The sequence below is a fragment of the Dipodomys merriami genome, unplaced genomic scaffold (assembly GCF_024711535.1).
Source record: "Dipodomys merriami isolate MVZ:Mamm:240054 unplaced genomic scaffold, mDipMer1.0.p SCAF_1067, whole genome shotgun sequence".
Taxonomy (NCBI): Eukaryota; Metazoa; Chordata; class Mammalia; order Rodentia; family Heteromyidae; genus Dipodomys; species Dipodomys merriami.
This window is the reverse complement of record NW_027202346.1, coordinates 124,792-151,919: the sequence shown is the minus strand read 5'-3', so window position 1 is coordinate 151,919 and position 27,128 is coordinate 124,792. Positions and strand designations below refer to the sequence as shown.

Genomic DNA, 27,128 nt, shown 5'->3' with positions numbered 1-27,128 from the left:
GACCAGTTAAATTTCCTGGAAGACAAATGGGTAAGAGTGGATGGGGGAGGAGGGACCAAGGAAGAGATGGAAGTCACTGGATTCTGTTATATGGGAATTGTTTGCAAGATACATAGAAGCCACATCTTGAGAGGTCGAATTGGGAGTCTTTTTTTTTCTTTTAGTCAGTTGTGGGGCTTGAACTCTGGGCGTGGGCGCTGTCCCTCAGCTCTTCAGCTTAAGTTGAGTGCTCTACCACTTGAGCCACAGTGACAGTGTCACAGACTTTCCTGCCTGGGCTAGCTTTGAACTGTGATCCTCAGATCTCAGCCTCCTCAGTAACTAGGATTATAGGTGTGAGCCACTAGCATTTGGCTGGGAGTCTTTAGTAAAATGCAGGCAACTGCAGGTAGACTCCTGTCCCAAATACCTGCAGCCCAGAACAGAGCTTGCACAAAGCTTTTAAAGTCAAAAACCACATGTTGTAGGTGGAGAAGAAGCTCAGCACAAGTTAACCAAATAGGAGAACAATCAGGGGTGAGCATTCTTTGTAGCAAAACTTTCCTGGGGCTAAACAGGATGACATGGCTGCAATCCAAAAAATGCCCTCTCTTGCCTCTAGCCTTTTCAAGAAGGTTCTATGGTGACTTCCTTATAATTTCCCCTAACAAGTTCTCTTTTGTTTGTAGTTTTTGTTGTTATTGTCAGTCATGGGGCTTGAACTCACGGCCTGAGTGCTGTCCCTTGAGCTTTTCTGCTCAAGGGTAGCACTCTACCTCTTTGATTCAGGTTTTCTGATGGTTAATTGGAGATGATAAATCTCACAGATTTTACTGTCCAGTCTGGCTTTGAACCACAGTCCTCAGATCTCAGCCTTTTGAGTAGCTAGATTTACAAGTGTGAGCCACGAGTGCTGCACTGGTATTCTAACTCTTGAGTGTGTTTTGACATCTGCTTGTCACTGTATGCTCAACTCAGCCAACACAATTGAGAATCGATAGCATTAGGTACACTCAGAAAAAGAGCCTGTTCTCCTGTGAGCGATTTCATGACTTCCCCAGGCGTGGCCAGATCTGCACTCAGTCCACAGACACACCATGGCGTTCTTCTGATGGACTCTAAAGATTGAATAGGGAGCCCCATCATCAGCTGCACTTTGTGGATCTTATTACCCATGCTTCCAGAGTCACATAGGATACTCTGCTACCCGGGACCAACACTTGGCAACTAGAAATTGAGACTCAGAACTGCATTTAGTTGGCTACAGAGCAATGAACTTCTTGGTTATTTCTTACACTTAAAGATGGAGAACCAAATCCATATTGATTACTCACAAACCAGTCTCTACTCTGTAGTTCAGAATCATCCATCTGATAGCCATACTGCAAACCCCCAGATTTCTTCTCCCAATTATCCCTTCAATGTCCTTGAATGGAAACAGTTCCATGCATATTTGATGTGAACAGAAAGGCAATGGCTCCCACCTGCAATCCTAGCTACTCAGGAGGCTGAGGTCTAAGTATACTGGTTTGAAGCCAGCCCAGATAGAAACGTCTATGGGATTCTTATCTCCAACTAATGAGCAAAAAGCTAAAAGTAGAGTTCATTCAAGTGGTAAAATGTTAGCCTTGGAGCAAAAAAAACTAAGGGACAGCCAGACCTCGGAGTTCAGTCCTGTACTAGAATAAAAAGAGAAGGAAGAAAGGATAGGGAGGAAGGGAGGAAGTAAAGAAGAGGGAGGACGGGGCTGGGAAGGTGGCTCAGTGGTAGAGTGCTTGCCTTGCATGCATGAGGTCCTAGGTTCGATTTCCCAGCACCACATAAGCAAAAAAAAAAGCCGGAGTGGCACTGTGGCTCAAGTGGTAGAGCGCAAACCTTCAGATGAAGAGCTGAGGGATAGCACCCAGGCCCAGAGTCAGGCCCCACGACTGGACCAAAAAAAAAAAAGAGGGAGGAAGTAAAGAAGAGGGAGGAAGTAAAGAAGAGGGAGGAATGAAGAAGGAAAAAGAAAAAGGGAGGGAGGAGGGAAGAGGGGGTTGGAGGGAGAGAAGAAGGGGTTGGAGGGAGAGAAGGAGGGAAGAAAACCTAGTCTCATATGTATCACTATGGTTCTATCTCTAGCCAAGTAATTGCTTCATTCAGGGACCTGGAGGAAGTTAATACTCTTTAAAGATCCTGGGAATGTAAAGGCTTACACCTTTACAAATGCATTTCCATTCTGCTGAAGAGAAAGGATCTGTGCAGTAGCTCTGAGGGTAGATGGAATGGATGCAGTCCTTCTCTGCAAACATCATTTCTACTTTGAGGTTCACTAGAGACCTCAGTAGTTAGAACCGCTTAAAGTGAGTTGGCAAGAGAGAGAAATCCAGTAACACAACTGCCATGATATATTAATCTAAATGTTAATACTTTCACATCCCAAACTCCTCTGGGCCCGGGGTTTGAAAGAACTATAGCAGACTGCAATGTTAGCAGAGGGAATTGCTAGTCAAGGGCGCCCTGAGAAGAAATGAAGATCTTGTTCCTGATAGGATGGAATTCAATTAGAAACTGGCCACACATAACCCAAGGTTTTCAAAGCAAACCAGTCTATGGTCTTTTCCTGATCCCGATGCCCAACGTCCAACAGAGAGAGACATGTGGCTTTTACTGTTTCTTTTTGGAGTACCAGGTTGGGAAAAGCATGTACTCAGATAGGACAATGGGAGAACTGAGCATCCGCATCAAGATACCATTAAAAAAAAAAAAAATATATATATATGTATATATATATATATATATATATATATATATATATATATACCAAAAACAAATGGACAACAAATCAATCAAAAGAGCTACTTTTGTTAACACTCTGCTGCTGCTGCTGCTGCTGCTGCTGCTGCTGCTGCTGCTGTTCTGTTCTGTTGCTCTAGCTACTGAGCCAATATGGTGGAGTAGGGATTTTGCTGATTAGCTGTCTCCCTTTTCATGGACCCTGTTGATTGGTTATCTCTCTTACAGACCTTGGTTGGAAAGTTGCATGCATTAGGAATATCTTGGGAGCATCCTTATTCCACTTAGCCCATTTCTTGCTGTTTGTGCACCTGGTCATTTTCTCCTGACTATTGTGATTTCTCTGTCTGCCATGTTTCTTTAAATGGGGTCTCCACACTGGCTTCCATCTGAGAGATGATAGAAACACATGTTCCTCAATTGGGAGTGCCTTCTTATGTCTACCTGTCCATCAGTGGGAACCAGTGAACCTGGTTAGCTCTGCAAGTGAGTTGATGGCATCTGTAATCAAATATTCATGGGAATTAGAGGAGCTGTTACCATTTGGGAGTGAATTTCATACATGCAATTGCAAAACCCTGTATTCGCTAACTTCAAAAAACATGTTTAAGCATGATTGCAAATGATAAACAGTGGTAATGAAAATCAAATTCAAGAACATATGTTGCTTTTTTAGTTAAATGTTATTTTATTTAAAGATATAAGTAAAGCAGGTGTTAGTACTATGTTAAGGACACTGAAGACACAGTAGTTTAAAAAGATCCCTTATGAACCCCACACTATGGTGAAAAGATGGATATTATTCAAATTGTACTAATGAAACTGAACTGAGGGTTCTTCAAAGAATAGCCATCCTCCAGTGGCTCATTCCTGTCATCCTAGCTAATCAGGAGGCTGAGTTCTAGGGATCATGGTTCAAAGCCAGCCGCAACAGGGAAATCTGTGATGTTCCTATCTCCAATCAACCAGGAAAGAGCTGGAAGTGGCTCAAGTGATAGAGCTCTAGCCTTGAGAATAAATGATAAGAGATAGCACCTGGCCCTGAGTTAAATCTCAGTACTAGCAAAAAAGAAAAGAAAAGAAAGGGAGAGAGGGACTGGAAAAAGAAGGAGAGTGGGAAAGGAGGGAGGGAGAAAAAAGAGAGAGAGAGGAGCTTTGATGTGTTTGAATGATATGTGACCTAATGATGCATGATAGGAAAGTAGCTCTGAGCAAGGAAGGGAGGGAAGGGGAAGGGGTGTAATAAAAGAGTTTTGCTGTATTTGAACCATGTAAATGACCTAATAATGACCTGTTCGAGGGCCCTTGAAATGGGACAGGAAAAGCAAATGCTTTGTTCAATGCAGCAGTTTCAGAGCTGATAAGCAGCTAGCTGGACCCAAAGCTATTCTATGAAGTCATAAAAGGACTATAGGCCAGGTGTTTGGTGGCTCATGCCTGTAATCCTTCCTATTCTGAAGGCTGAGATCTAAGGAACAAAGCCAGCTTGCACAGGAAAGTACTTAAGACTCTTATCTCCAATAAATTGCTCAGAAAAAATCCAGGAGTTGTGCTATGGCTCAAGTGGCAGAGCACTAGCCTTGAGCCTGACGAAGCTTAGGGACAGGGCCCAGGTCCTGATTTCAAGCCCCAGGACCAGAAAAAAAAGACTATACACAGTGGCAACCTTTCTCAAAGGGAGGCAATAACAGCCTAAAAAACCTTGCCTGGGAACAGGGGATAGAATTACAGGTGGGTCCAATGGGTATGTTTCTAGAAAATTCTGACACGTGATAAACCCAAAGTAAGAGCCATTGCTATTTCAAGAGGGAAATATGCAAGGTACCATAAACATCAAGAAGTTCTCATAGAAGTTTGTTAACTTTAGACTTAAAGCTACAAGCCCAGTTCTAGCCACGTGAATATTGACAGCCTAGAACACTGACTTTTCTTGCCTGCTGTTTCCTTCATAGGCACAGAGGCCCAATTATGTCACCGCCTTCAGTCCAGCAACAGACAATGGCCACCACTAGAGCTGCAGCAGATCCTTATCTTACTGTGTCACTGCCTGGAGAACTCAAGGAATGAAATCCACAGACAGCAAGGAGTGAGTGTTAAAAGTATTCAGTTTATGCATGTGAGAAGAGAAAATGTTCTTGCTGGGTGAGAGGGGTCATGATAGGGGTTTGCCAACTAACTGGTGTGTTTTTTCTTTTAATCTGTTTAGATGTCAGTTAACTTTTATGCTAATGAGATGCTTGGAAGGTGACTTGCTCATTGGTCACGACCCGTGATATTTTTAATTGATCATTCCGTTTTAGCTATTGGGCATGGAATTTCCTGAAGACATTTAGGACTATCCTACCTTCATTTTATCAAACCTATATGGGTCAAAAGGAAGTTAGAATGCTTGGGAAGTTTTTTCAGATCATCTACTCTCTCTCTCTCTCTCTCTCTCTCTCTCTCTCTCTCTCTCTCTCTCTCTCTCTCTCTCTCTCTCTCTCTCTCTCTCTCTCTCTCTCTCTCTCTCTCTCTCTCTCTCTCCTTTTTATTTATTTATTTTTTTGTTGGTTGTGGGGCCTAACTCTGGGCCTGGGTGCTGTCCCTCAGATCTTCACCTCAAGGGTAGCTCACTACCACTTGAGCCACAGTGCCACTTCTGGCATTTTCTGCTTATGGGTATTGAGGAATCGAACCCAGGGTCTCTTGCATGCAAGGCAAGCACTTTACCACTGAGCCACATTCCCAGTCCTATTTTTCTATTTTTTTAAGGGAAATCTTTCAGGCTTATTCCTGATTTCTTCTGCCTGACTAATCTACCTATTCCAAGACTTCTTTTGTTTTTCCTTTTTCTTTTTGTTTTTTTTTGTCAGTCCTGGGGCTAGAACTCAGGGCCTCAGAGTTGTCCTTGAGTTCTTTTGCTCCAGATGAGTCCTCTACCACTTAGAGAAAAGCACCACTTCCAGTTTTCTGGTGGTTAAATGGAGATAAGAGTCTCACTGAACTGAGCTGGCTTCGAGCATTGATCCTTAGATCTCAATTTCCTGAGTAGTTAGGATTACAGCCATACCAGCTCCCAATACTACAGTTCTTTACATCCACAGCACTTGTGTGAGTGTAACATACTACATACACTACAGTCTTTGGCTTTCTATTCCTGGGCATAAGGCCTGCTAATGGATTTACTACCTGTGGCAATAGCTTCAAACTGCCTATGGTAGACTTTTGTGATTGAATGTTAAGCCCATTCTCACAAATCCATTTTATTCCCTTCTTTATTCAAATGTGTAAGCAGCACTAAGATTTTATTTTCTCACATGTTGCTCATCCAGTACGGGCTTTGTAGGTGCCTCCTCTTGTCACCTTCTCCTTTCCCCAGTACATCTGAAAGTCACTCCTGCAAGCTATAAGGTCTGGAAGGAGCAGCTGGCTGCTCCTTTATATTTGGGCTATGTGAATTACAATGATCCCATCTCTGATCAATCAATTCCAGGTGAGGCCAAATGTGGAAGAAAGATCCTTACTCCTGATTTATTTATTTATCTATCTTTAAGTAGTTGTACAAAGAGGTTTCAATGCAACACATCAGTTTAGGAGCACAGGGCATCTTTTAAAAAAAATTGGTTTTTGGGTTTGAACTCAAAGCCTAGTCGCTGTCCCTGAGCTTCTTTGCTCAAGGCTAGCCCTCTGCCACTTTGAGCCACAGCTCCCCTGCTGGTTTTCTTGTAGTTATTTGTAGAAAATCTCATGGAATTTCCTACCCAGGCCAGTCTGGAACCTTTATCTTCAAATCTCAGCCTCCTGAGTAGCTAGCATTATGGGCAACAGCCACAAGCTATCACCTGTACACTGCACCTTGATCCATGCCATTCCTTCCATCATTCTTCCCTTCTCTCCCAACCCCATCCAAGTTACATAGTTCCATTTTCACAGTGTACATTGAATATGATGATTGCATTCCCCCACCCTTCCTCCCTCCATCCCTCCACATCCTACCACCTCACCTTCCTGCCCCCCACCTCAAGTTCTAGCTTCCTGTTATCCATTTTGTTAGACTCTGTTAATTGTTCAAAGAATTCTCTCCTGCATATACCACATATTTCAGTTAATGGTATACCATATACTTTAGTTAATACATTTGTAGTATGTATCTATGTATGTGTGTATGTACATATATATATATATATATATATATATATATATATATATATATATATATATGCACATGACCCAGTGTGTGCTTATATATATTTATAAATTAGGTCTGTTTTCCATTTATTAGAAACAACATGTGTTCTTTTTTCTTTCTGGACCTGAGTTACTTCCTTTAACATAACTTTTTAGCCAGACACCAGTGGCTCACACCTGTAACCCTAGCTACTTAGGGGGCTGTGATCTGAGGATCATGGTCCAAAGCCAGCCTAGGCAGAGGAGACTCTTATCTCCAATGAACCACCAGAAAACTGGAAATGTCACTATGGCTCAAAGGCTAGCCTTGAGCAGAAAAATCTCAAGGACAGCATTCAGGCCCCAAGTTCAAGCCCCTCAAACCAACAGAAACAAAAACAACTATACTTTTCCCCAGGCCCATTCATTTCTAGAGAGCTTCCTTTTCTCCCTGTATAGGCATTTGCAATTGCTGGCTACAGAAAAAGATATTTTAACTGAAAAAAGTCTGTTACCACACAGGGCTAAGGGGAGAGATGAGATGATATAGACAGATCCCTGATGATATTATTAAAATGCAGAATCCTGCTAGCCTTGAAATTCACTTAAATGCTATACTTGCCAGTTCTATGATCCCATAAATCCCCTTTATTGTTTAAATCAATTTGAACTGTTCTTTTTTCTTTTTTTGGGGGGGTGGTCTGGTCGTGGGGCCTGAACTCTGGGCCTGGGCGCTGTCCCTCAGCTCTTCAGCTCAAGGCTAGCACTCTACCACTTGAGCCACAGTGCCACATCCTGCTTTTTTTCTTTTTGCTTATGTGGTGCTGAGGAATCGAACCCAGGGCCTCATGCATGCAAGGCAAGCGCTCTACCACTGAGCCACCCTCTCAGCCCCCTTTTTTCTTATTTGTAGCTCTAATGCATGCCATCCTATTGACCATTGCATTAAGGATAGCAAGTTGACATGTTCAAAAGTCTTAAAACTGTATTATGGGGGCTGGGAAGGTGGCTCAGTGGTAGAGCCCTTGCCTTGCATGCCTGAGGCCCTGGGTTCAATTCCTCAGCACCACATAAGCAAAAAGAAAAAAGCCGGAAGTGGCGCTGTGTCTCAAGTGGTAGGTCGCTAGCCTTGAGCTGAAGAGCTGAGGGACAGTGCCCAGGCCCAGAGTTCAGGCCCCATGACTGGACCCCCCCCCAAAAAAATGTGTGTATTACCCTTCAAGTCAGCAATTCCTCATCTCAGAATTTATCCTAGGTAAATAGTTGAGTGGCTATAAATATATTTACATGCACAAGCCCATACATAATGTTTCTCAGAACAGTGAAATGCTGAAAGTGATGTAAATTGAAATATAAGGACGCTGCCAAATGCTATCCAGCTCATGGATTATGATAAATGAAATAACTACACATAGTTGACATTGAAAGCTAGACCTTGCTGATTAACCAGTTTTGATAATCTAATCTTATTTTAAAATATAGAACAACAATGATGTATTAAAAAAAAACCTTTCAAGTATCAAGGTCTTTGCTACAGAGCTCTCATCCCTGTCTATATATTAATTATCTAGGAAAACCATTTAAAAATAGGCTCTCCAGGGATATGCATTTGAGTGGTTCAAGTGTACAGTGAAGAGTAAAAGTTATTCTTTTTTTTAAAGCAGTAACTAGGCTTGAATTTGCTGCTTATAGGTGCTCTACTATATGAAACATCCCTCCAGCCTTGCTTTTTATTGGTTATTTTGGTGATAGATTTTTGCAGACATTTTTACCCAGGCAGGCCTCAAACTACAATCTTCTCACTCTTAGTCTCTTGAATAGCTAGGATTACAGACACAAGCCACTAGCCCCCACCTAAATACTTCTTTAATCCTCAGGACAAAGCTCCTAAAATTACTAGTGTCACCTGCCTTGTGTTGATGATCAGATCTCAGATAACTTGTTAGTGGCTTGTGATGCAGAAGGGTCTAGACTGTATGCAGGGAAATTTGATTTTAAAAGCCATCATGTTGACAGTAACATTGAATTGTTTTTTAGTGCATGAGGATCAACATGAGAGGAATTCTGGAGCAAAGAAAAAAGACTGATGCCAGGTACCAGTGGTTTATGACTGAAATCTTAGCTACTCAGGAGGCTGAGATGTGAAGATTGCAGTTCAAAACAGAAAAGTTAGAAAAGTTCAAAGCAGAAAAGTCCATGAGACTCTGATCTCCAATAAACTACTTAGAAATTGCCAGAAATGGTTCTGAAACTCAAGAGTTAGAGCAGGACCTTTCATAAGAAAAAGCTTTATTTATTCAAGGATGTGGGCTGAATGTTGAGCTAGCCAGCAAGAATTAGATTGGCTACAGAAGGAAAGCAAGGTAGTTCAGAAGCATGAATGGTAGGAGGATCAACTAGCTTCTAAGTATAGATACATTTAGAACTCGTGTTGTTTACTGGTCATCATATGGAAAACTCTAGAAAGTGTCAGACAGAAGGTGGCACGCTGTTTTTGTGTGAAACTGTGAAAAGCCTCAGAAGGAGATGGAATACTTGTGTGTGTGTGTGTGTGTGCGTGCATGCGTGAGCGCATGTGTGCATATGTGAACAGACCTAGGGTTTGAACTCTGGGCCTAGATGCAGTGTCTGAGCTTTTTTTTTTTTGTTCAAGGCTGGCACTCTACCACTTAAGCCACGGCTCCATTTCTGCCTTTTTTTCTTGGTAGTTAATTGGAGACGAGAATCTCAGAGGCTCTCCTGCTTGGGGTGACTTTGAACCACAATCCTACCACTACTCAGCCTATTGAGTAGCTATGGTGACATTTGTGAGCCGCTAGCAGCTGGCAAAGAATTGTTTTGAATAGTCTAGAACTTTGGTTGGGAGAAGGGCAATGGTGGTAATTATTGGCTGTAAATACTTGGAGAACTAAGATATGAAAATAGAATAGATATTTTTATGTGCAGCACAGAAGTTAAACCCAGAGCCAGTGCAAAACTGGGAACTGGTGGCTCACACCTATAATCCCAGCTACTCAAGAGGCTGAGATCTGAAGAGAGTGTTTTGTAGCCAGCCCAGGTAGGAAAGTCTGTGAGACTCATATCCAGTTAACCTACAGAAAGCTAGAAGTAGAGCAGTGGCACAAGTGGTTAAGAAAAAATTTAAAAAAATTAAAGCTAAGGGACAGTGTCCAGGCCCTGAGTTCCAGCATAATTCCAGTATGCATGTGTATGTGTGGTGTGTATGTGTGTGTGTGTATGTGTGTGCACACACACATGCATATAGACACTTTTTTTAAAAAAAAAGTTCATTGCAAGGATCAAGAAACAGCTTTTAGCTTAATTTAGGTTGGTCCCAAATAGAACACATACACTTGTATAGAAGGATGTTGTCCAGTCCTGGGAATGTTCATATTATTCTGTTTTATAGGGTAGAATGCTTTCTAAGTGGATTATCTAATTTGATCTCCCTAGGGGGGAAAATACATTTAGCCCCATTTCGTGGATGAGTGTCCAGACCTCAGGATTCCTACCTTCTCTGCCCTCAACGAAGCAGTGGTGTAGGGGTCACAGTCCCACACACACACCTTTTCCTGGTTTTTCATTCATCTTGTTGCTACAGAGTTGGGGGATGGGTAGATTCCAGGTTCTTTCTGAGTTTTCTCTTTTCTGAGAGTCCGGGGTATAGCATCTGTGCTTTTCTCTTCTAGGGTCTACACATGTGCGATTGCAGTGACTGACCACCTGCTACCTGCTTAGTCTTAGCTGGCTAATGTAAGTTTTTGAAGGGCCAATTAATTATACAGTGTGGATACCTGGAAAATTTCAACTTTGTATTTCCTTCCAGTCTACTGGAATCTTCTCTTTCTCCTTCTACTCTTCCTTCTTTTGTACCAATCCTGTGGCTTAAACTTAGGGGCATGTTCCTTTTCTCAAGCTTTTTGGGGCAAGGCTAGTGCTCTATCACTTGAGCTCCACTTCTGGCTTTTTTTATTTAGTCATTTATTGGAGATAAAAGTCTCATAGGCTTTCTTGTTCACGCTGGTTTTGAACCTTGATCCTTAGATCTTAGCTCCTGAGTAGCTAGGATTATAGGAGCCACTGGTGCCTGGTTTTAGTATTCTCTTTATACCCAGTTGTAGTCTGTCTCTCAAGGTGCAGCTCAAATCTCATCACCCCTAGAACCTTCTTAGGGAATGAAGTTTGGGGTTCTTTGAACATCTGTAGTATGTCTGCTGTGTCCTGTTTTCTTAAGTCATGGAAATTCTGCTCTCCATGCTTCACATATGTCACCCATAGCTTCTTGCTTGTGCTGTGGAATCCTCTCTGGTGTATTTTCTTCTCCTTTTTTGGGGAACTGAGCACCACCCATGGCAAAGCTGGAGTTTACCCAAGAATGGTAAGCAACTACTTGATGATTTTTGGTTTATCTCCATGGAGTTTTGATATTCTTATTAATAACATCTTACAATATGCCCCAAAACATTATAGAATTTCTACTCCAGCACTCACCCATCTTGTGTTTGTTTTGTGGCTCTGCTACTTTCTATAAATTGATTTTTTTTGGTCAGTCATGGGGTTTGAACTCAGGGCCTGGGTCATGACCCTGAGCATTTTTGCTCAAGGGTAGCAATGTACCACTTTGAGTCATAGTTCCACTTCCAGGTTTCTGGTGATTCATTAAGAGGTAAGAGTCTCATGGATTTTCCTGCTCAGGGTGGCTTTGAACTGTGATCCTCAGATCTCAGTCTCCTGAGTAGCTAGGATTACAGCCATGAGCCATCAGTGGCTGGCTTTCAAATGTAATCTTGGCAAAAGATGTATCACCCCTTTAAGCCTAATTGGTAACATAGGGACCAGACAGTGCCTACCTACCTCTGGGGGCTGTTGTGAAGATAAAGGAGGGTTAGGTTAGCGCTTGGCATGCAACATGAATAAGTAATGGATTCTGGAAGATTCTGTAAGTGCTGCTGATAGTCTCCTTATCACAGCATCTGTCAGATACAATGACCTGAATTTGCTCAAATGATTTGGGGCTCTGACACACAGGATCCGTAGTTGTAAATCAAGAGAGCTTTATTAGGTACATATGTGTACATTCATATGCTTTACTTATTTATTTATATCTTGCCTTGTCCTGAAAAGGATTTAAGGCAGCTCATTAAAATGCAAAGCTTAGAGAGCACCACAAAATAAATGGGAAAAAACAAGGCAAGAAAAAAGTCAGAAAGGAGATCAGGAAAATTTATAGATGATGGTAGTGTGTAAAATATTTGCAGTGAAATATTTTACTGTTCATGGACGTGGGCTATAAGTCTTTGTTTCCAAGGAGCATAGAGTAAAACAAGATCAGTTATTCCCCAATTTGTAGCACACAAGGAGATCAAAACAAACTCCTAATAAACAGGGTGAGGAAGCCAGGCCTTGGTGACTCACACCTGTAATCCTAACTAATGAGGAGGCTGGGATATGAGGATCAGAGTTCAAAACTAGCCCCATCAAGAAAGTTCATGAGAGTCTTATCTCCAATGAATCACCAGAAAATCATAAAGGAAGCTGTGGGTCAACTGGAAGAGCACTAGCCTTGAGCAAAAGGAGCTCAAGGATAGCACCTGGGCCCTGAGTTCAAGCCCCATGTCTGACAAAAAAATGGTGAAGATTCCTTGTAGTGAAATGAGAAGGCATTTTCCTATGGCTCAGAAGAGAAACTATGCATTGCAATGGACAATTGTCTAGAAACCCTTTCCTTCAAGGTGAGGTGTGGAGATGCTAATCATTCCTCCTTAAACTATAGGGTGACTGGCTTTAAACCATAAAAGAACTCGTGCTATGGCCTAGGGTGTCTTGTCCTCCTCTGAGGAAATCTAGGCGCCATGATGTAAGGATGCTCAAGCAGTTCTGCAGAGAGGCCCTGGAGCTGAGTGATTGAGGCCTCCTGCCAACAGCCACATCAATGTGTGTGTGTATATGTGTGTGTGTATGTGTGTGTGTGTGTGTGTGTGTGTGTGTGTTGTATGGTCCTGTGCACACACACTTGGAGTGGAGTTTGAATTCAGGCCTTTAGGCTCTTGCTTAGTTTTGTCACACAAGACTGTTGCTTTACTACTTAATCCATACCACCACTTTTGGTGGTTATTTGAAGATAAGAGTCTCATGGACTGCCTAGGCTGGCTTCCATTCAGGATCCTCAGATCTTAGCCTCCTGAGGAGCTAGGATTACAACATGAGTCACCAGTGCTTGGCATACACATCTTCTCTCTTCTTCTCAATTCTCTTCTCTTTTAACTCCTTTCCCTTCTTCTTTTCCTTCTCTTCCCTTCCTTTCTATCTTCTTTTTTTTTCCTTTTCTTTATTTTCTTTTTAATTTGTGCCAGCACTCCCACTGGAAATGAGGGCCTGCACACTCACTGGAATTTATATTTCTCACAGTCGGCACTACCACTTGAACCACACCTCCACTTCTGGTGGTTATTTGAAGTTGGCTCACACCTATCATTCTAGCAACTCAGGAAGCTGAGATCTGAGGTTTGCAGTTCAAAGTCAGCCTGGGAAGGAAAAGCTGTGAGACTCTTATCTCCAATTAACCACCCAAAACTGGAAGTAGAGCTGTGGCCCAAACTGGTAGAGTGCTAGCCTTGAGTGAAAGAGTTCAGGGAGAGTGCCTAGGCCCTGAGTTCAAACTCCAGGACTGGTAACAACAACAACAAAAAGCCCGTCAGGATAGAAGTTTCTTTGTACAACGACTTAAAGATCATTTTTAAAAAATAAATAATGTCATCAAGAAGGTTTGCTTCTCCATTCTCTGTTCCCCTCTATTGGCATTATCAGATCTCCCGATGTGGCACAGAGGAAGTCACTGCAGTGAAGGCTTATTCTCTGCTGTTATGGCCTGTCAGTGAAAGAGAATCACTTCACAATGCTAATCCCCATTCTTGTTGCTTGGAAAATCTACATATCATATGGCAATAACTGCTGAAATTCTGACTGGCTGAGCATGGATCAGGTAACCATTCTAGAAACTGAAGTTAGGTTGGGTTGCTGGTGGCTCACACCGGTAATCCTAGCTAATCAGGACGCTGAGATCTGAAAACTGACAGGAAAGTCTGTAACAATTTTATCTCTCATTAACCAGCAAAAAGCCATATGTGGAGCTTTGGCTCAAGGTCTAGAGTATCAGCCTTAAGTGGAAAAAGCTCAGGAGAAGTGCCCCAGTCCTGAGTCAAGCCCCAGGAACAGGACACACATTCATACACACACACACACACACACACACACACACACACACACACACACACACTCATTCACAGACACTCACCCACACACACTCATATACACACAAGTAATATAAAAAAGAAACAGGATATGGTCTAGAAGGAGTAATGAATTCGTGCCCACATAAAGCACTCTTATAAAGGAACTAGCTTGAAGAATGACACAGAATCATAAAAGCAATATGTTCCTTCACTGGGTGGCTAGATATTTATGCACACACACACACACAGACACACACACACACACACACACACACACACACACATCTAGTAGTTTAAAAAACTCTCTCTGATTCTCCATTAGTTGGGGGAAGATGACTGTATGGGGAGTGATAAGTTATGCAGATAATATTTCTATATGCCCACAGGAGCCTCTGCTCCCAAGGGCAAGTGCCTTGTGAAAGCCACGGCAGGGCCAGGAAGGGAGCAGGAAGGGAGAAGAATGAAATCTGGCAGGTGTTGCTTGCATCTGGAAGTAAGGCTGAATGAGCCAAAGATGTTCCCTCCAGGCTGTTCCTACATGACCAAAGTGGCATGGACATTGGCATTGACATTTGTGGGCAGAGTGTGGACTTGATGGAAATTTATGTTGCTCTCTGAAGCTTAGCAGCCACAGCTGCATGGAGAGAAGAATTGCTCAGTGTAGTCAGAAGGTTACAGTGCCTAGGATAGAGCTCTGAGCCACAATCAGGAGGTCTGTGCTGTGTGGGGGCGGGGGTGGGGATGAAGGATGGTAATCATCTCAGAAGGACCACTCGGAACACTGTCTGTGTATATAGGGGATGGGAAGGTGTGATTTGATGGTGTTCGGTAGCAGTTGCTTGCTTCTCAGGGGCTAGCCATGAAGAATGGAAGAGAGAGAGAGAGAGAGAGAGAGAGAGAGAGAGAGAGAGAGAGAGAGAGAGAGAGAGAGAGAGAGAGAGAGAGAGAGAGAGAGAGAGAGAGAGAGAGAGACAGAGACAGAGACAGAGACAGAGACAGAGATAGAGACAGAGACAGAGAGACAGAGAGACAGAGAGACAGAGAGCATGGAACATGACTTTCATCAATCAGGCAGTTTCTGACCCTGCTAATAGAGACTGCAGTGACTTTACTCATGCTATTGACTATATAGGAATAGAGCTAGAAAGAGAGATAATTTGATTAGGTCGTATCATTTTGTGTGTGTGAGGCCCAATTATATGATAAGGCTTATATAAAAAGATAATATAGCAAGGCCAGGATTTGCATTCAATGTTATGACTTTGCCTGCCTGCCTGTCTTCCTGGCTGCCTTTCTTTTTTTTTTTTTACTTTTTGTCTTTCCTTTCTCTTCCTCCCTTTCTTTCTCTTCTTTCTTTTTTCTTTCTCTTTCTCCATTTCTTTCTCCTTATTTTCCTTCCTTCTCCCTCCCTTCCTCCCTCCCTTCTTCTTTCTTCTCTCTCTGTCTTCCTTCCTTCCTTCCTTCCTTCCTTCCTTCCTTCCTTCCTTCCTTCCTTCCTTCCTTCTTTCCTTCCTTCCTTCTTCCAACCTTCCTACCTTCCTGCCTTTCTTCCTTCCTTTCATTTTTTTCTGTGCTAATACTGGGGCTTGAGCTCAGGGCTTCGTCTTCTTGCTTGGCTTTTTCTTTCTAAGCTAGTGCTCAACCACTTGAGTCTCACCTCTACTTCCAGCTTTTCTGCTGGTTATTTAGAGATAAATGTCTCAAGGATTTGGCTGCCTAGACTGGCTCCAAACCCTGATTCTCATATTATCAGCATTCTGAATAGCTAGGATTACAGGAATAAACCACTAACCTATTTTGCTTTAGAAATAATTTGCCAGCTGGGCATAGTAATCTAACAGTTATAACTTTGAAGCCAACCCTGGCAAAAGTCCATGAGATTTTTTTTTATCTCCAATTCACCACCAAATATCCAGAATTGAACTGTTCAAGTGGTAGAACATTAGCTTGAGTGAAAAGCTAAGGGACAGCACCTAGGTGTTGAGTTAAAGCCCCAGGACCAGAACAACAACAAAAGATGAGATGAGATAATATGCATGATGTCCTCTAGCAAGGAGTCAGGAGGCTCTAGCAAGGAGGCTAAAGAGTGGAGGTCACCTGCTGATAGAGAGGCCCTGGAGTCCCCCTTACAAAGCCCTCAGCCTAGGAATCAGAGATGGCTCCGTAGGGACTGAGAGCCATCTTCTTCCTCATTAGATTATAGCCCACTTCAATGAACACCTTTATTCCAGTCTATCCTTCTCCCTGGCTTTGTGTGTGTGTATGTGTGTGTGTGTGTGTGTGTGTGTGTGTGTGTGAGAGAGAGAGAGAGAGAGAGAGAGAGAGAGAGAGAGAGAGAGAGAGAGAGAGAGAGAGAGAGAGAGAGAGAGAGAGAGAGAGAGAGAGCAGTGAAAAGTCTATTTCACAAAATGTAGGTCAAGCATGAAGAATACCTGACAGGAAGGCATTGTTCCTGCAGCCATTTCTGATCATGTAGGGCAGACATGACTAATCACTGTCATCACCGATTCCCACCATCACATCTCTCCTTTGTACCAGGTGGGGCTTTGCAGCTCTGGTAGAATTGATTTATCTGTCCTAGCATAAGCTACAAAAGCATAACTGTAGCCTAGCTGCAGAAGCTTTAGCCTTGGAGATTTTGGAATGTCTTACCACTTCAACAACCATTTGCTCATTTAACACACATACACATACACACACATTAAAAAAAAACTGTTATCTTTAGGTAGCTGAACAATGAGGGTTTCAATTCAACATGTCTATGAGTACAATACATCTTGATCAATCCCACCTTTTCTATCCTTTCTCTCCTTCCCCTCAATTTTCCTAGTTCCATTTACACACATATACATTGACTATTATGATTGCATTTGTGTACCCTTCCTCTCTTCATTTGCCTGCCCCCTCATCCTAGATCTCATCATCCCAACATTAATATCTCAAGTTCTGGCTTGCTGGTATTCATTTTTGTAAGTTGTCCAAATCCTCCCTCCACCCCAGCCATACTTCAGTTAATACATGTGTGTGTATATATGCATATGACTCTTCAATAGAGATGTTTTAGAGTTGGGTGAGTGGATGGAGAGTTTGGTGATTCATTGGAGATCAGTCTCACAGACTTTCCTGCCCAGGCTGTCTTAGAACCTCGATCCTCAGATCTCAGCCTCCTGAGTCGCTTGGATTACAGGGTGTGAACCACTGGGACTGGCTTCATTGTCCCTTTTGGTTTTGTCATTGGCCCATGGTCCTTGAAATACATCCAGCCCAACCTTGATCTGCTGAGCTTTTCTTCTCATATAACACCTGTATGGCCAACTAATCTTAGGTTGCATACCTCTGGGGTCCAGGAGCTCATTTTTGCCCAGAATAGTACATTGTAGATGTACTATTGTAGATTTATCTTTGTTCTTGTGCTGGTAGTGAGGTTTGAACTCAAAGCGTCACACCCTTGCTTAGCTATTTCCACTCCACTTCCTGCTTTTATTACTGAGATGAACTGGAGATAAGAATCCCCTCAGGATTAGGAATGTGGCTTAGTGTTAGAGTGCTTGCCTAACATTAATGGAGCCCTGGGTTTGATTCCCTACTACCACGTACACAGAAAAAGCTGGAAGTGGCACTGTGGCTCAAGTGGTAGAGCACTGGTCTTGTGCACAGAGATGCTCAGGGACAGAGCCCAGGCCCTGAGTTCAAACCCCCAAGACCAGAAAAAAACAATCCTTCAGATTTGTCTGTACCCTGGCTGCCTTTGAACCATGATCCTCATATCTCAGCCTCTTGTGTAGCTAGGATTCTGGGCATCAAATACCAGCACACCAGCTTAGAGAGTACTTTAAACATAATCACCAAGCCCAGGCTTTCAGAAGTGTCTCATATTTAAAATAAATTACCTGTCTTGGTATCATTATTCATTGCTGAAATGATTTATATACCAATTGCATGAGGAGTATATTTCTACTGTTTCTCATAAATATTATGGATCAATTAGCTCCTTGGTACTTTTCCCCCACCTCATATGAATGGAAAGGGCCAGGCTAGGCTATCTCTTCCAATATTGTAGGTGCAGGAGAAGTGGATACCTCAGCATTCTATCTTCTGCCAGACCTGGGTCATTAGTTGTTCATCCTGGCTTAGGTGGCCCTGCTGCCCTGCCCAAGGTCTTGTCTCTGAGCCTGCTACTCCTGCTACTTAGTCTATTTGCAATGGTTATTAGACATCTTCATGACAGAGGATGCTGTAGCTTGGCACATAATTCACAGATAAAGATGTAAACCTGAGCTGGGGGATGGTAGCTCAGGCCTGTAATCCTATCTATTCAGGAGACTGAGATCTGAGGATCATGATTCAAAGCCAGCCCACACAGAAAAATCCCTGTGAGAATCTTCTCTCCAATTAACTACTCAAAAACCAGAAGTGTAGCTGTGGCTCAAAGAGGTAGAGCAGTAGTCTTGAGCAAAAGAGCTCAGGCACAACTCCCAGGCCTTGAGTTCATGTCCCACAGCCATCAAAAAAATAAAACCAAAACAACAACAACATAACAACAAAAAACAGAATCAAATCTGAAAGTATAGGTCTCAGGTTGATATTGATAGGCTTAGAATAGCGAGAACCTTCATAGTGCGTTATTAAACAAGAATTCACTCCAAAACATTAGCCAAGAGTAGCCATTGGCTTACTAAATGAGACATTCAAATTGCCCGCCCTCCCTTCCTCCCTCGCCTCCTTCCTTCCTTCCTTCTTTCCTAACTTCCTTCCTTTCTCTTTCTTTTTTGGTGCCAGTTCTAGGGCTTAAACTCAGGGCCTGAGCACTGTCCCTGAGCATGTTTTATTATTGTTAATAAATTTTTTTATTGTGAAGATACCATACACAGGGGATACAATTACAAGAGCAAGGTAATGAGTACATGTCTTACCAAGCATTGTTGCCTCCTCCTTTGTTTCCCCACACCATCCCTGCCCTCCCATCTTCTCTCCCTGTCCACCCCTTCTCCAGCCAAAGTTGTAAAGTTCATTTTCAACATAACATCTTGTACATCTCATTGTTGCAATGGGTCAGCCTTATACCTAATTAAACAATTTTTTTCCTTCCCCTCCTCAAATTATACCAATATCAAATACAGTGAAAGCAAGGGTTATACTGTGGGGGAGGTACATACAAAGCAACAAAGAAATCATCTTATAAATATGTTAGAAACAATAGCAAGAAAGAAAAACTACTTGAGTCACTATCTTGGGGTTCATTTTGCCTAACATCAACTTATCTGACCATTACTGCTTGTCTCAGACATATACTAGTTATTGCAAATAAGAGAAACCATGGAACTTATGTTTCTTTGGGCCTGGCTTACTTCATTTCATATAATTGTTTCCAAGTCTTCCCATTTCCTAACAAAAGGGGAGATGTCATTCTTTTTAGTGGAGGCATAGAATTTCATTGTGTATATACAACATTTTCTTGATCCATTCATTTACTGAGGTGCATCTAGGTTGGTTCCATATTCATAGTTGTGCTGATAGCTTTAGTATGGTCTAGTTTGGGATCATTTGTATAAATGCACAAAAGTGGGATTGCTGGGTCATAGGGGAGCTCTATGTGGAATCTTTTGAGGAACCTCCATACTACTTTCCAAAGTGGTTGAACAAGTTTACACTCCCACCAACAATGCAGTAGGGTACCCTTCAGTCCACATCCCCTCCAGCATCTGTTGTTATTAGAATTTTTAATTATAGCCATTCTAACTGGAGTGAGGTGGTATCTCAATGTTGTTTCGATTTGCATCTCTTTTATGGCTAGGGAAGTTGAGCATTTCTTCATGTGTGTATTGGCCATCCTTCTTTCCTCTTCAGAGAAGTTTCTCTGTAAGTCTTTAGCCCATTGATTTATTGGGCAGTTGTTTATTTGAGGATTTGTTGTTGGGGGATTTAATTTTTTGAGTTCCAGATATATTTTAGATATGAGACCCTTGTCAATTGTATGGCTAGTAAAGATCTTCTCCCAATCCGTGGTCTTTCTATTGATCTTGCTAGCTATGTCCTTTGCCAAACAGAAGCTCTGAAATTTCATGCAATCGCATTTGTACAACCTTTCTTTGATTTGTTGTGTTTCTGTGTCTCTATTAAGAAATTTTCTGCCTGTGCCAAGGTGACCTACAGTTTCTCCTATTCCGTCCTGTAATGTTTTCAGAGTGTCTTCTTTGACTTCGTGGTCTTTGATCCAGTTGGAGTTGATTCTGGTGCAGTGTGATATAGAAGGATCTAGCTTTAGTTTTCTACTAGTTATTAACCAATTTTGCCAGCACCATTTACTGAGGAAGCTGTACTTCCATTCTATTATTTTAGCTCCCTTATCGAAGATTAGATGACTATAGATCTGTGGGTTCATTTCTGGGTTTTCAATTCTATTCCATTGGTCCTGATGTCTGTTCTTGTGCCAGTACCAAGCTGTTTTGATTACTATGGCTTTGTAGTTGAGTTTGAAATTTGCTATTGTTATTCCTCCAGAACTGTTCTTTCTTTTTATTCGGGGACTTTCATTGTGTTCCATATGAATTTTTGGATTGCCTCTTCTATTTCCTTGAAGAATGAGGTATCACATTGAATTTGTAGATAGCCTTGGGAAGTATTGCCATTTTCACAATGTTGATCCTTTCAATCCAGGCACATGGGAGGTTTTCCCACTTTCTTAGTTCTGTTTTGATTTCCTTTTTCAGGTTTTAAATGTTTTCATCATAGAGATCCTTCAGTTCCCTGAAGACTTTTGCTCAAGGCTGGCACTCTACCACTCGTTCAAAATAAGGGTCTCATAGATTGGTCTTGTCCTTGCTCAGGTTGGCTTTGAACCATTATTCTCAGATCTTGGCCTCCTGAAGAGCTAGGATGACAGGAACTACCAGCCAGCCCTTTCTTTCATTTTTTCTTTTGTTTTCTCTTTTTTTTTGATGATACTAGGGTTTGAACTATTGCTGATCAGTTATGAAGTGCGGTATTAATGTTGGGCAAATGCTTGAAAGGGTTACCAATAGTTTGGTGGGCATATTGGGAGAATTCACAGGAAAGATGTTATCTATAAGGAAGCTTTATGTATTCAGATACGTGTGTGTGCATGTGGTGTGTGTGTGTGTGTGTGTGTGTGTGTGTGTGTGTGTGTGTGTGTGTGTGTGTGTATGTGTGTGTGTGTGTGTTTGTGCATATGTGCTTGTCCTGGGGCTGGAACTTAGGGTCTGCATACTGTCCTTGATCATTTTTGCTCAAGACTAGCATTCTACCACTTTGACCCACAGCTCCACTTTTGGTTTTCTGGTGGTTCATTGCAGATAAGAGTCTCACAGACTTTCCTACCTGGGTTGGCTTTGAACCATGATCCTCAGATCTCAGCCTCTTTAATAGCCAGGATTACAGGCATGAGCCACTGGTACCTGGCACTATAAAATGTTCATGAGGTTAATAATGGACAGTTGACAGATGGAACTAAAGCAGAGAATGATCTCTGAGGGAGGAAATGAGGTACCTGGTTGGTTCTCCAATTATATTTGTGGGAATGAACTCCACCCTGCTGGAATGGTAGCTCTAGATGGCCCCTTCTCCTCCTGATGCCAGACATTGAAATGGATTTGTCTCCGTGTTTACAGACTTACATCTTGCAAAGCCCAGGAAAAGTACAGCCAGTCTTTTCACCTTGTGCTATCATTTGAAGGCCAGGGAAGAAATAAACTTCTCCCACGATGCCAATAATGATGACACTCAAGATTGTGGTTGGTGAATATGTTCCGTTTGCAATGTGGCACTATAAATTATCCTGCACCAGGCCCCATGGCATGGCAGTGGCTCACGTGGCACAGTCTGTCTGTCTGTCTTTCTGTCTGTCTTTCTCTGGAGGAACAAGAATAGCAATGTAGAACTTCAGAGAACCTCAGATTTAGAAGGGCACCCTCTGGGACCCAGATCCTTCTCTCACCAGAGGAGGGAAACTGAGGCTCTGGGAGCCAGCAACGTATGCCACTGACATAGAATCATGACATCCCAGTGATTGGAATGTAAGTCTTCGAATTCAGTTCTTTCCTTGTAATATTTTTTTTTTTACTTCTGCCTTGCTTCTTTCACTATATTTGTTCTGAATGTTTTGGAATTGTCTCTTTTTTATATTTTTGGTCACTCATGGTGCTTGGACTCTGGGCCTGGGCGATGTCCCTAAGCTCTTCAGTTCAAGGCCATTGCTCTTCTACTTGAGCCACAGTGCCACTTTTGGTTTTCTGGTGGTTAAATGAAGATAAGAGTTTCACAGACCTTCCTTCCTGGGCTGGCTTTGAACTGCAATCCTCTTATCTCAGCCTCCTGAGTAGCTAGGATGACAGGCATAAGCCACCAGTGCCTGGCTGGAATTGTCTTTAAGTCATTGTATAATGGAGTTGTCATGTAACAAAGCAGTTGATGAATTCAATATGTCTTGGTCCATGTCACTCCTTTCAAAATTCTCACCCATTCCTCTCCTCCCCTCATTCATTTTCATTTTGTAGGAAATACATAGGATTCTTGACTGTTTTCTCCTCTTTCATTCATTTACTCATTTCTCCTTGACCCTACTCTACTCCTTTTGAGTACCTGATTCCTGTTGTTTATTTTTATTTTGTTGAACTTTCCCTTTCTAAGGAATTACACAATATTTGAGATGACATTTGAGTTTACTGTATTTCAGTGAATGTATCTGCATATACCTGCACACCAACCAATGTATTTACTTATGAATGTATCAACTATCTAGATTCCACTTAGAAAGGAAACATGTATCCTTTGTTTCTCTGGGTCCTTGTGATTCTTTTTTTCCTGCCTCACTCATATTTGCTCGTTTTCCTTTGATGTAAAGAATTTTTAATTTAGCTTTTATGCTCAAAGCTAGTACTGTATCACTTTGAGCCACAGCTCCACTTGCAACTTTTTTGATGGTTCATTGGAGATAAGAGGCTCATGGACTTTCCTGCCCAGGGTGGGCTATGAATTGCAATTTTCAGATCTCATCTTTCTGAGTAGCTAGAATTACAAGTGTGAGCCACCACTGCCTGGCCACAAGTAGAACTTTATTAGCCATGGAGCTGGTATTTACAAGACACTGGGGGTGAGGAAGACACTAGCTAAACCAATCTAATGCAATGCTTACTGCAGGCTAGCTAGACTGGTAGGATATCACATAGACTTAGATCTCAGCCTCCTGAGTAACTAGGATTACAGGTGTGAGTCACCAGCACCTGGCTCCTTCAGGAATTTCACTGCTTTCACTACCTTTTAGCTCAGACTTTCCCTTTCTGATTCCTTGATCCTGAAATCTTCCTGATGGTATATTTATATCATTGCTCTAACAATATTGTTCTATAATTTCCCATGTTATGGTAACATAATCAGAAATTATGATATTAACTAAAACCTGTTATTATGTTAATGATTTATTCGTCTTTTCTTCAAATGTACAGTTCTCTAAGTTCAGAGCAAATGCCATGTAGATCACCCTCGCTTGACACAGGCTCTGCCACATAATAGGTGATCAATAAATACATGCTGGATGAGTATCTTGCCCATGTAATTGTAACCCCTCTGTACAGTATGTTCACAAAAAATAAAAATTAAAAAAAAAAGAAATGCAGGCATTGGCTTTGGTGTTGGATGACCTACAATTGCTCCTTTCTGACTCAGTTTACCTCACTAAAGATCAGACTCCCCGTCCTTCCTGCCTCACAGATCTTGCTGTGAGGATCAAAACTGTTTCTATCATGAAGGTTTGAGAACTTTCAAAAAAAAGCTCAGTGTGAGTGCTCAAGGTGAGGAATTCTTATCTTGTTCCTGTGCTTACTTGGGCTGCCTGAGGGACTGCAATATTTCCTGATTTCTTGTCAGACTTCAGAGAAAGGGTCCCTCCCCTCAAGCCCATCACCCCCACCTTGAAGAAACCAATTCAAGTTTGTTCCAGAGAATTGTTGAGAAGGATCATTATGATGCTCTTCCTCCTCCTCCTCTCCCTCCCTGCCTGTCCTACTTTGGCAGGATTGTGTCACAATATCACCAGAGGATTGTGTCACAATATCACCAGCTCTGCGACAAACTATATGCTTTAATATCCACTACACTTTTAACACTTTTTTAGCTCTCTAATTTTTTCTTCATCTCTTCCTGTCTTGGTTTATTGGGAAAATATAAAGGTGAATTGCTGATAAAATTGTAGGTTTGGTTAGAATTCTTAGGTGACTTCATTTATTAAATAATCATCAGTGAAAACATAGTAATGGTGGGAAGAGAGCAAAGAAGACTGGTTTATATTATTTTAGGGATGGGCATCTGCAAAGTGAACAAGTGCTCCCATGGGCCACAGCCTTAACAGTTTTGCTGTTACTTATTCTCTTGTAAACTATAATCAAATACATATTAGTAATTACATTAATATATAACAATGTAATATATAATATGGCATAATTACATTTATTAGAGATTATATTTACTTGATTATATTTGTTGTAGAATCCATTGCTGCATATTGTAGAAACAGTAAAGAAGGGCTGGCTAGAGCATCAACATTCTGAAGGCAATAGAAAGCAATATCAAGTACTTGCTACAGCAACATATACTGTATACTAAAATTGAAATGATGCAGAGATTAGCATGTATCCTGTATAAGGATGACAAACAAATTGCTGAAGCATTCCATTTTTTAAAATATTCCAAATGTATGGCTATATGGCAAGAAAAGGAATAATCATATATGTAGAGCCAAACTCTCAATTTCTAGAAGTCTGGGACCACTTAGAATATAAAGAAATGCCTATATATACTTTAATATCTCCTAAGAGATTATTGTTTGTCTCCTTAGTCCATATGTAAGGAACTCATTTAGTGTGCATAGCAGTTTTGTATTTGTAGGAGATATTGTGAGATATTTAACAGAGCCTGAAGTAAACCTACTGAGGTGTAAAGGTAAGGAGAAGTGATACTATGTCTTAGGATAATAAAGATTTGTTATTGTTTCTGTATTGGTGGAGGTGACAATGGATGGGGTGGGACAATTGGGGTTGAGGTCAGAGTGGAGGCAGAGATTTCTTTCCAGGAGAGGGCAGTTGAATACCTGGCTGATGGTGGGGGTGATAAAGGCATAGGCTGAAAAAAATGAGCCACAGGAATGTTGATGGCTGTGGGAGCACTGAGGAAAGGAAGAAGCTGGAAATAACTTTTAGGTCTATACTTTAGAGCAGTGAGTCTTCCTTTGCCACATGAGTTTGAGGCATACAGAAAAGGAAAGAAATTACCATAGTATTGAATATGTTCTACAAAGATAAAAATAACAGTTAACATCAAACTACAGCAGCATTCATCATATTCACAAATCCATTTTGTCTTCCTAGGTACCGAACTATATTTTCAGTCCTTTCTTGGAGCAAGGTAAAATAATATGGTTAATTTCTAGACAAAAGCACATAGGTGTAAATGGTATATGCTATTTCCAGCTCAATCCATAAAATCCTCTTATTTTATTCCCCAGCATCTGTTCTGTGGCAAAGTTGGAAACTACATATTCCAAAGGTTAAACTGCAATATGGAAGAATCTTGTCTCTGTAAGTCAACATTTAGATGAATGAGAGCTTTCCTGAATGGCTATGTAACCAACTGAACTATGACTTAAAGTACAAATTAATCTTTATTATTTTAACCATGATGAATATAGTGTGTGTTTAACCAGAATAGCCAGTGACACAAATACTTTGTATTAAACAATTTTATGTTTAATGTAGCATCTGTTTAATGGATGGGATAGCCCTAAAATCAAACTTCATTTACACTCTGCCTGGAATAACCCGTGATATCACGGGTTATTTTTCCAATAGAATTTTAGAATATTTTCCTGTTTACTCTCTTATTTTGCCATCTTAGTTGGTAAATTCTGGTGGTTAGATTTTAAACTAGAAAACTTCATGGTGTATTTTGGCTATTACTTTCTTATTTGAAAAAATCCTTTAACGGGTAAAAGAGGCTTGAAATATAGAACTTATTTCACAATATCTTGTCTGATATACTACTGGGTGTGTTAACAAATATAGTTTAGAGCCTCTCTTATTTTTTCTTTATTTGACAGCCAGTAAATTTTCTGGTACTGTTACATCTATGACTTCATAAATTGGAAATGTGGTAAGAAAGAGAAAAACATTATGACTTAGGAACTCATTCTGCAACAAGATTTTCACCCAAGGTTTCATTGGAATTATGGTCTATATGTAGAATCTGCCTTTATGGTTTAATGTTGAAATCTGAAGTGAAAGAATTAACTATGAGTGTACTTTTGAAACCTCATTATTTTCATTATAGATTGAGTAATACCAGGCAACATTCTGATTATAGAAACTAGGTAGAAGTTATGTCTATAAACTAGATTGCTAACCTTAGTTTATGTCACTTTGTGTTTCCATTGAATGAAATTTTGGTGTGCTGGAAAGTGGCAGCTAAGATACAGCTTAAACATTTTTCCAATATGAATCTGTATTACATTTGTGATTTTTGTGCTAGTGGATATTGAAACTGGTATCTTAAGCATGCTAGATAAGCATTGTCATTAAGCTATATCTCTAATCCTTTATTTATATATAGATATATAGATAAATGAACATTTAAAACAGAAGCAACACAGAAGAGTATAAAAGTGAAGTGCATCTCAAAACCTACCAAGAAAGAATTGTTAAAATTCTGAAGCAGATTTTTATGCCTTCTTTATTTCCATACACAAAATAGTCCTCAGACATACACACAAACACACATATAAATGGAATCAAAATACAGATTTTTGTAATTTACAATTTTACTCACAAGCCTGAAATGTGATTGTCTCATGTCAGTAAATAAGAATCACTTTAAAAACTCTATGAAATAATCTTTTATAGAAAATACTATAACTAGTGTGGAACACTGAGGTTTCTAGTTTTCACCATTGTGAGAAATACTGCCATTAACTAATTTGTATATGTTTGGGTT

General features: G+C 41.1%; 1 long non-coding RNA gene and 1 pseudogene across 1 annotated transcript; both read left to right on the top strand.

Moving 5' to 3' along the window:
* On the top strand, positions 1-25,662 carry LOC138814756 (uncharacterized). Its single transcript, XR_011368079.1, has 5 exons — positions 1-30; positions 4,707-4,840; positions 10,590-10,653; positions 25,511-25,547; positions 25,648-25,662. It is a non-coding gene; the product is annotated as an uncharacterized lncRNA (long non-coding RNA).
* LOC138814806 (U6 spliceosomal RNA) lies at positions 24,728-24,825 on the top strand (annotated as a pseudogene).
* Positions 25,663-27,128: the final 1,466 nt, after the last annotated feature.